We start from the raw sequence: 9,689 nt of genomic DNA, 5'->3' as shown, positions 1-9,689 counted from the left end.
AGCGGTGGCAATGGAAATATGCAAGATTTCCACTGCTGAAGAGCTGTTTTCCCCACACCTACTCAACCAGCTAACTCCCTCAACAGCATAAACATCCCCAAGTTTGCCATGAGCGAACTCTGAGAGTCCTCCACCAAGTCTGAAGGGTACAACTGTGGCTCTGTCCGTTCTTCTGGGTGCCATGTCCCTCTCCTCAAAGGCAGCCATCTATTTGTAAGAAATGAACAAACCAGGCAAGCAAGAAGAAGGTACAAATATAATGAAGAAGAGAAAAAAAAAAAAAAGACAAAATTAGTGTAAGGAAGTTGTAAAATCCTGAAAAAAGTCACACGTACTGCTTGTCACGGAATAACTAGAGAGTACTGCTCTGCAAAACTTGGAAACTACGATTTTTCCGTTATTTACTTGGCCTCTTTGGACTCTATCCTCAAAGGAAATGTGTCTTTGAACTCAAATTCAATATTTGATCAAACCAAACTAAAAATGTTCATTAAAAACAAATAAAGCCAAACCCAGAAATTGCTTACATCTGAGGGTAAATTCTTGTTGTGAATTAAATTCACTTAGTAATAAATTCATTGTTAAAGTTAGCTGGTTTCTTGTTTATTAAGGCTGGGCAAGATTTAATTTAGAGGAAGACGTTGTTATTGATGGCGTTCAGTTTTCCTTAGAACTCAGTACTTTTTAAATCTAAGATGTGTATCACTGCAGGAGAAGACACGGCCTGCTATCATGCACAAAGCTTCCCTGAGCGACGGCAAATCAGAGCACGTCCCCAGGCCCACAGCGCCGTGCTCTTCTTGGAACCAGTCCTTGAGAATTAGGGGTCTCTCTTATTTATCTTACCCCATTGGTAGCCGGTTCACTGAAGGACCACATAGTGATACTCAATAGCAGCAGTTCAATAAAGAAAGGTATATTTATAAACATATATTCACTGACCCACATAATTACATAAGGAAATTTATTTTCCAAGGCAAAACAATTCAGGTAAAACACCTCCTCTTCTTTAGCACCCCCTTACTTCTAAAATCCTCTGCCTTCGGGGTCTTCTGAGTTTGTCTTTTAGCACTACAATTGACACTTGATTTTTTTTTGTATTGGGAGTTGAACCCAGCGTCTTTGCAATGAGTGACATCCCTAGCTGCCCCTCCTCCTTTATTCTTTTTTGAGGCAGGGTTTCACTAAGTTGCCTGCGCTGGGTTTAAGCTTGCTGTCCTCCCGTCTCAGTCTCCCAGAGCCCTGGGATTCCAGGCATGTGCCGCCACACCGCGCTAACACTCATTTTAATGAATTAGATACCCCTTAAAAATTATGGCGCTGATCAGCCATGATGGCGCGAGCCTGGAATCCCAGCACTGAGAGGCTGAGGCAGGAAGACCGCAAGTTTGAGCCCAGACTGGCCAACAGAGCAAGACTCTATCTCAAAGTCAAAAAAATATTAAGGGGATGTAGCTCAGGGTGAAGGTCTCGGGTTCAACAGCACCCCTATACTGGAAAAAGAAAAAGGGAGACAAAAGATGCATTTGACTTAGATTCCAAAGTTTCTCAGAAGACTCATGACATGGAGCAGAGCCAGATTTTAGCACCATCTTCGGCACTGCATTATATCCCTAAATAATGTGACTCGCTCTTAAAGAACATGAACGTCATTGCTAGAGTATCAACCCAAGTCCTTAGCCCGAGCAGACTCAAGCAGCCTGCAAAAGTGCTTGCAATTTTCCGTTTATTCCTCAGGGTAAACGCAGAAGACGACTCTTCTATGCATCAGATCTAAGTAGATCTTTTGTGTTGTCTCCTGGCACTGTTTGCATGAACTATCCACTCCTTCAGAGAGTTTCTGATTATAAGGTAAGTTCAGAGTTTAGACAACAGTAGAGGAGATAACCTCCGTGCATGTGCAAAAGCCTGGACATAGGGGGGACGTGAAGGTCATGTTTAATCTTGTCAGTAGGCTGAGGACCCAGGAAGGACACCCTGCATGAGGCTCGCTCATCCCTACAGATGACGCCTGGCCTGGGGAGGTGAGGCAGCTGGGGCAGGACAGCTGCGCTTCCTCCGATGCCTCTTAGCTGGTTTCACTAAGGTCTCTCCAGCGTGGTAGCGTCAGAGTAGCTCTTCCCACACGCAGCTCAGAACTCCAAAAGCAGAGTTAGAAACTACACCACCTTTCCTGATGCTGTCTCAGAAGTCACACAGTGTCCCTTCTGTCACAGTCAGTTTGCTGAAGTAGTGTCAGGGGCCACTTAGGTTCAAGGGATGGGAACACAGACTCGTGGTTGCTTTTTTTTTTTTTTTCTGGTAAAAGTGTGACAGACTTTTCAGACGTCTTTAAACTATCACAATTGGTAAAAGTGTGACAGATTTTTCAGACGTCTTTAAACTATCACAATTGGGAAAAGGAAAAGGGACAGAGGCAGGCTTACAAACCGCTGTCCTAGGTTCCCAAACGGTCGACCGCTACAGCCAGAGATCTGGGTGACAGTGGGCAAAAGCAGGTCAGGGGACACAAGCATTCCAACGCATTCAACGAGCCCAACTTTTTGTTCCCCAAGAAAAACCTATTTCTTCACTTATTGAGAGAGAGAGAGAGACAGACAGACAGACCATATGTCCTGTCAGGAAAGCCGAGGTCTAACGTACAGGTCAACAAACTGTAACCCACAGACCAAATCTGGCCTATGTCTGCTTTTGAATAGCCAAAAGCTAAGAATGATTTTATGATTATGAAAAGGAAAAAAAGAGAAGAAGAAAAGAAAGAAGAGGAAGAGGAAAAGTAAAGATGCTAAAGGAGGGAAGCAATAGCAGACAACATCTGTGGCAGACAAAGCTAAAACAATTTGCTCTCTGGCCCTTTCCCCAAAAGTTTATTGACCCTGTTCTAAAGCACTTTCAAACAGGCTTTCGGATAATGTCCATAGGTGGAACAGCACACACACCTGCAGGCTGCTTTTAATATATAGTCTTAATAAAACGGAGCACCATACTTGAATCACGCAGGGTCTTGTCCTATCAATTTTGTTATATATGATCTCACATCTTTATATTCTTGCATTTTTCCTCTATCTGCCTGCCAATATTTTTATCTCCATACAATAAATAATCCTTTTTCGCATACCACTTCAATTTTTAGTTTGTAGTTTTGCTTTCCCCTTGGTAACTGTCCTGTTCAAAAGCGTGTTTCTTATTGAAGAACAACCAAAAGTCCTCACTGTCGCAAGACACTGATTATCCAGCCCACAACTGCATCCCTGTCCTCTCTGGACCACTGTCCTTCCCTCTGACCCTCAGGTTCCACTCTAACGTCCACATTAGACCCGGCCTTTCTTCAGAGTCCTGCCTATCCACGCACCAATGATGTCTCCCCTACTAGATATGTCCAGAATGCCCCCTTCCACTCCTGCAACACTGGAACATGTGTGTCCCCCGTGTTTCCTGTGCTGATCACCTAGGTAACTCAGTGGTCTGCAGTCCCACAACACGACTGTACGTGTACTTACCTACCATTTACTATTTGCAGTTATACAGATCTTGTTTCCTCAAACAGAAAAGCTCCTTAAGGGCAAGAACTATTTCTGAGTCATATTACTATCTAATGACTACAGTAATAGGTGTTTTAAAATGATTGCATAATCTCAGGTCTTTTTTCATTTTTTTTTTCCTGAAAACACTTTCTTCCCAGGGTTCATCCCGAAGCGCAGCTGTGTCGCTCGAGTGCATCTCTTCCTGTTCTTGTTCTAATGGCTTTTCTATTCCCAGAGCCCCTAAGTTCTGGAAGACATCAGCCTACATTCTTTCTAGCAATTTTATGGCCCCAGTTTCATTAAATCATTCTCTTAGCACTACAGAATTCCATCTGTCCCCTACCATGACTTGCCGCTTAGCATAGCTCCAGTGCGTGCATTTCATTACCTGCAGCTCCTTCCAGCAGTTTCACAGCGCATAATGCACATATGCACCTAGCAGACCACAGCTATGTTCTTCTTACCTTTCTTATATTAAAAAAGCCCTGATTATCTCATCATGACCATCCCTACACATGTACATGATCGTGACCTTAGAGACAGGATTATTTGTGCCACAGTAACCTAGAAAAAACAAAACATATTTTATGAATAAAAAAAAGAGGCACATGATAAAGGAAAACAGATGGACTGCACCCGAATGCCGAAACATCACGTAGGAGCCTGCATACTACCTTCTGGGTCTCTCTCTCTCTCTCTTCCTGATTTCCTAGGAGTGGTGGAGGGCCACTCTGCTTGTTGGAACCCTGTTCGCGGTCTGATGTGACTATTGCAGAATGCCTCGCTTGGAAAGGGGGTTCTGGTTCCTTTTAGTGAGATAGTCAGTGACAGGAGAGGCTGTAAAGCAGAATTAGAGTTTAAAAACCTTTGGAACAGGCGCACACCTATAAGCCTGACACTCTGGGAAACCGAGAGAGGAGAACGCCAAGTTTGAGCACAACCCGGGCAACTTAGTGGACCATGTTTACAAATAAACAAGCAGCTAGGGACGTAGCTCAGTGTGAAGGCCCTGGGTACAACCCATAGCAGCGCTGCTAGCTAGCTAGAGGAGTAATTTAGGAAGTATTTGGTCAGCTCTCCCATTTTGAACTCCATAGTGCTCATGGCTACTCACCAGAGAATACTAAAGGTGCTAGACCAAGTCCCAGGGTTAGAACAGAAAACCCTGTGTGTTTAGCAGATAAGGTCACAGCTAAGTTCAAAGTCTAAGAGTCTAAAAAGGGGTTTACGGAGTACTCACAGGGTGAAAGGTATTAAAGTCATTGGGATGTATGTTTAGAAATATAAATTATTTAATTGTGACAGTATTTCTAAATTTAAAAGAATCCTCTTATAAATGCAGTAAAGCTGCAATAAATTTTGTTCCTTCAAAACTGTTACTGTGTGTACGTATGCTTGACACATGGCCGGGTGTTCAGTAGCATGATTTCTGCTCAGTGAAATGCCAAGGCATTGTTTCTTTTGATTCACAGAAAATTATTTCTTTAACCTCTGCAGTAATGTTAATATATCCAAATCAAGATCACTCAAATATTTGATTAGTAGAGTAATAATACATGCCTCTAGCCTCCTGAGTGCTGGGATTACAGGTGTGCCACCTGGTTTAGCAGCTCCTTAAGTATTCAGTATTTAAATTCCTTCAATTGTTGCTGGGCATGGTTTTGTACCCCTGTAATTCCAGCACTCAGGAGGCTGAGGCAGGAGGATTGCCATGAATTCCAGGCCAACCTGGGCTACATAAGTGAGTTCAAGGCTGGCCTGCACTACGTAAGACCTTGTCAAAAACAACAAATTTCACTTCAGTGGTCTTCTAAACGTTTTTCCAGGTGATTGATAACTCAGGATCTACACAGTGCAATTGGATATATATACCTTTAAATTCATTTTAATCTGTAAATTTTCCCTCCCACTTTTTCTTGCAATTTATTTTTAAAATCCAATCATTTGTCCAGTAGTTTTCCACCGTAAATTCTGCTACTTACCTGTAGTGATTTAACATGTTCCTCTGTATCCTTTTTTCTTATAACTTGGTAGTCAGATCTAGAAACCTGATGAGAACCCAAGTTCTAATAATTGACCTTCAGGGGTGATATTCCACCGCACCACCTCAGAAGACAGAATAGCTTGCTCTCGGTTATGTGGGGTTTGGTCCGTGAGTCCAGGTGTTACCAGTCTGATGCCTGAATTTAATACTTGCCCATCCGCAATTTCACTTACTGATTTTAACAGCCACGGAACAGGCCACCCTTTATTCCATTAGCCTTTGTAGACGGTAATATTCTATCACACCCTCTACTCTGTTATATTGGATTTAGTCAGTGATGGGAAAAGCTGTCATTTCTTTGCTCTGGGTGTAGTATGCCTAAGGAAGGGAGGGGAAATGCAGCACTTGATTTTCTCTCTGGTTTTTAAAGTCAGCAAGATTCCTAATCAGCTCTCCCTTGCTTGTACTATTAAAATAATCCTACACTTCTGCTCCAGACAGGGACATTCTGTAAGCCCCTCCAACAGGAGTCAGTCTGCTTTTGATTCTTTGAACTCCTAGAACATCTAGAAGTTTAGAATATTCAGAAAATGTGACATTTAGCTACACAGCCCTTAGAGTTCTCCAGGAGCAGAAAAGCTCCATAAGATAGTCAGACATATGTTATGATTCCATCAAAGCTTTTCAAGATCTCCTGGTTTCACTGACATGTAATTCCGCTTTGGGGAATAAATGGCACCTCTCATATGAATTAACATTTTTTTAAAAATGAAGATACAATTATAAAGTTACTATAGAGAAATCTACTCCCATTAGACTATTTCATAACACTTTTTGATGTTTTAGCTAGTGTATATCTTTGGTGCTTGGAGCATAATAGGTACTCGATTTTGTTAAACAAATGAAGTATCTGAATGTATTTATCTAGAACATACTTTGTGAGTCTCATTCACGCAGAAGTTAAAGGCAGGGAAGATTTTTATTCGACCTAAATTCTTATTGAAGAGAATGTAGATCTGTTTTTAAAACAAAGCAGGGAACTATTTTCATTTCCTAATTTTTTTTAGTCATTGTTCTGCCATCTATTACAGTAATGGTTTTTTTTGTTTTGTTTTGGTTTTTCTCCAGTACCAGGAACGGAACTCATGACCTTGCGCTTGCCAGGCAGGCGCTTTTGCCGCTGAGCTAAATCCCCAGCCCCAATTATTACAGTAATGTTAACAGCATACTAAAATCAGCCCTTGCCCTGTATGTACACAGTGCTTTTTAGTGAAGTTTTTAAATGCCCTGTACAGATTAAAATAGCAACCTACTTTTTCAGTAGCTATGCTGAGTGATACCAAACATCTACCATTGTTTACTATTCAAGCACAGAGTAGAGATTACTGCCAAGAGAAAAGAGCGCTGTAACTACATAAATGGTCTGAATTGCCAGTGTGTGGACATTTTTTGGTCTGAACTTTTCTGTGACATTGGACACTATCTGGCTTTTTGACAAACTCTGACTTGCAAGATAAAATACTCTCCAATTATAATGTAATTGTCAGATTTGAAATTTAACTCAAAAGCAAGAAGTGTATTTTTAGAAAGCGGTGCTAAACTTTTAAAAGAACGGTACCTATCTTATTCTAAGTGCTACATACTTTCCTCCTCTTAGCTTTCACCTACTTTTTTTTTTTAACTTGCCAGCTTCCAAAAGTGAAATAGGTCACCAACACTTTTTTTCACCATCCAAATTTTGATCCTTAAACATTTCATGTAATATCTTTTCTGCGCTTTCCCTTGGGGCAATGACCTAGCTGTACAATGATTTTGCTTTCCCAATGGTGGAATCTAGCAAAACACTTAATGAACCTCATTAGACAGTCAGACGGGTAATTTCAGTATTTTTGCTTAATTATGCTAGTGGTACCAATAACCTTTCAGATTTTATGACAATGGTCATAATTCTCCTTTTGGGCATTACGGATCTGACCTAATTGATTTCTGAAGATGATCGTTCCATTTATCTTTTGTTACAATTATAAAGGCGATTATTCAGCGAGAAAGTGAAAGTACATGTCAGTTTCTTTCCAAGGGAGGCAATGAGGTGTAATAAACAACAGGGAGGGAAATGTGGCTATGAATTACTCTCACGGCCTCCTCGGAGCTCCAGTCTTACACACTGCGGGGCTTCTCTCTGCGGTCAGATGCCTCTGGCAGGAATGCTTTTGGGGCTATTCCACAAGAAAATATGTCCCCAACGTAGCCCTCTTGCTAGTCAAGTCTTGTGCTATCTGCCAAAAGGTGATTTTTTTTGCCCGGTACCGGGAATCGAACTCACGACCTCGTGCTTGCCAGGCAGGGCTGTGCCGCTGAGCTAAATCCCCAGCCCCCTCAGGTGATTTTATTTTAAAATAACTTTGTTTTTATGTGTATGATTGACAATCAGGAGCTCTGGAAGCAAAATTATGCTCCCCAAGAATCCCCTCCACATGGTACATCCTGTATACCATAACATCTTTTCTGTTTCCAATTGAGACTAGCATTTATTAAAAAGTCATTATCTAGCCCATCTTTCCTTCGGTTCCCTCAAAATATTGCTTTCCTCCTTCCCCTCGAGGACTTTTTGAAACTACAAATTACTTTCATGCTAGACAGTAGACCTTTCACAGAAAGTTACCTGCACCAAGGGAATGTCAGTAACACTGACTGGAAAGCTGTATTTCTTGATTATGCAAATCCATCTTCCAAGAATCATCAATAATGAAAATTCTCCACTGGCTGTTTTCACCCGCGTGCAGAACTCAAAGAGTAAAAAGTGGATGCATTTTTAAAATAAAGAGAAAAGCACACAACTGTACTATGGGATAAATAATGTCAGCTGGTGACAACTTTCTCTTGTAACCCAGAAAACAAGCACCTATGAAAGGACTTACCTACCCAACAACTAAAGGTAAAAGATACTGTGGGCAGCGCCGTGTACAGTTTTGGATAAAACTTCCTTTTAAAGGACAGGATAAAGTATGAATAGTTTACCTACATATGCCATTGGGAGCTTCCGATCAGATTCGTTTCAAGTTTAAAAACTGACCAATTCGTAATACTTTGGGGGTGTAGATTAGCAACTGTTGATTCTCCATAGAATTTAAACAGTGTATATAGGGCTGGACAATTAGGTTGGCTCGATGAAATGTTTCTGAAAATGGAACTAGAGTACAATTAAGACTGGTATTGTTAGTCTCTCCACAAATCAAGGTTCGAGGTAGTATCCCAGAGATCTGTATCATTCAAAGAGAAAGATGGGCACTTAGTAAAAGTTTCTGAATTTACTCTGCTCTTTGCAAGAAAAATTGAAAGCCAACATTCAGGTACTTTCTGCATTTTGAGGTATTTGCTGTCCTTTCCACAATGAGGGTTCCCTCCTCATGAGATCAGATTAAGTAGTAAGGTTATCTTCAAGGTTACACCGATCTCAGCCAGGCTACCCCCGTTAGATCGCTTGAATTACAAAAGCAGCGGACTCCTATTGGAAGAATAAAAGAAATACAGTTGGTTTCAAAAAAATTTCCCCTGTGTATGCCTTTTTCTTAGCAAAGATCTGCTGTACTTTTTAAACACAAGCCCCCTAAAAAAAAGCACTAAAATTTACCGCGGACTTTCGTCGGTGAAAATAAAAGTTTAAAAACACAAGTACTATTTTTTTTACACAGAATTTAGGGTAGTCAGCAAATCAGATTAGCTACCTCTGCATCTCCACAAAAACCGTATTTTCCTTTTGAAGTACGAGTCACTCGCGAATCAAACTGGATGATCATTAGGCTTAAGATGCTTGCATTTCTAGAAACCTTTCTTTCAACTCCTGCAGCCTCTCCTCCCACACTAAAATGCAAAGATAGAAAGTAACACGCAAGGATCGCCGGCCCGACAAATTCGGAGGACTAACCCCCCACCCGCGTCTCCAGCAAAATGTCTTCAAGGCTCCAAAGTTAAAAGAAAAAAACATAAAACAAAACCACTCACATCGCAGTGCAAATTTATTTTTTGCTTTATACAGTAAAAAATAATCTGAATAATGCATGTAACTGTAAATGCCAGCCTCTCCTGCGAGAAGTTGCAAAGGAAGTTCTGGACGCAGCTCGGAACTGCTCCGGGCGTACGCGGCTCCGGCAGCCCCGCTCGCACCGACGGCGCGGCCCGGC

This window comes from Chinchilla lanigera, unplaced genomic scaffold (assembly GCF_000276665.1).
Source record: "Chinchilla lanigera isolate Chin_1 unplaced genomic scaffold, ChiLan1.0 scaffold00057, whole genome shotgun sequence".
Classification (NCBI taxonomy): Eukaryota; Metazoa; Chordata; class Mammalia; order Rodentia; family Chinchillidae; genus Chinchilla; species Chinchilla lanigera.
The sequence above is the reverse complement of the archived record's forward strand: the minus strand, read 5'-3'. Positions refer to the sequence as shown.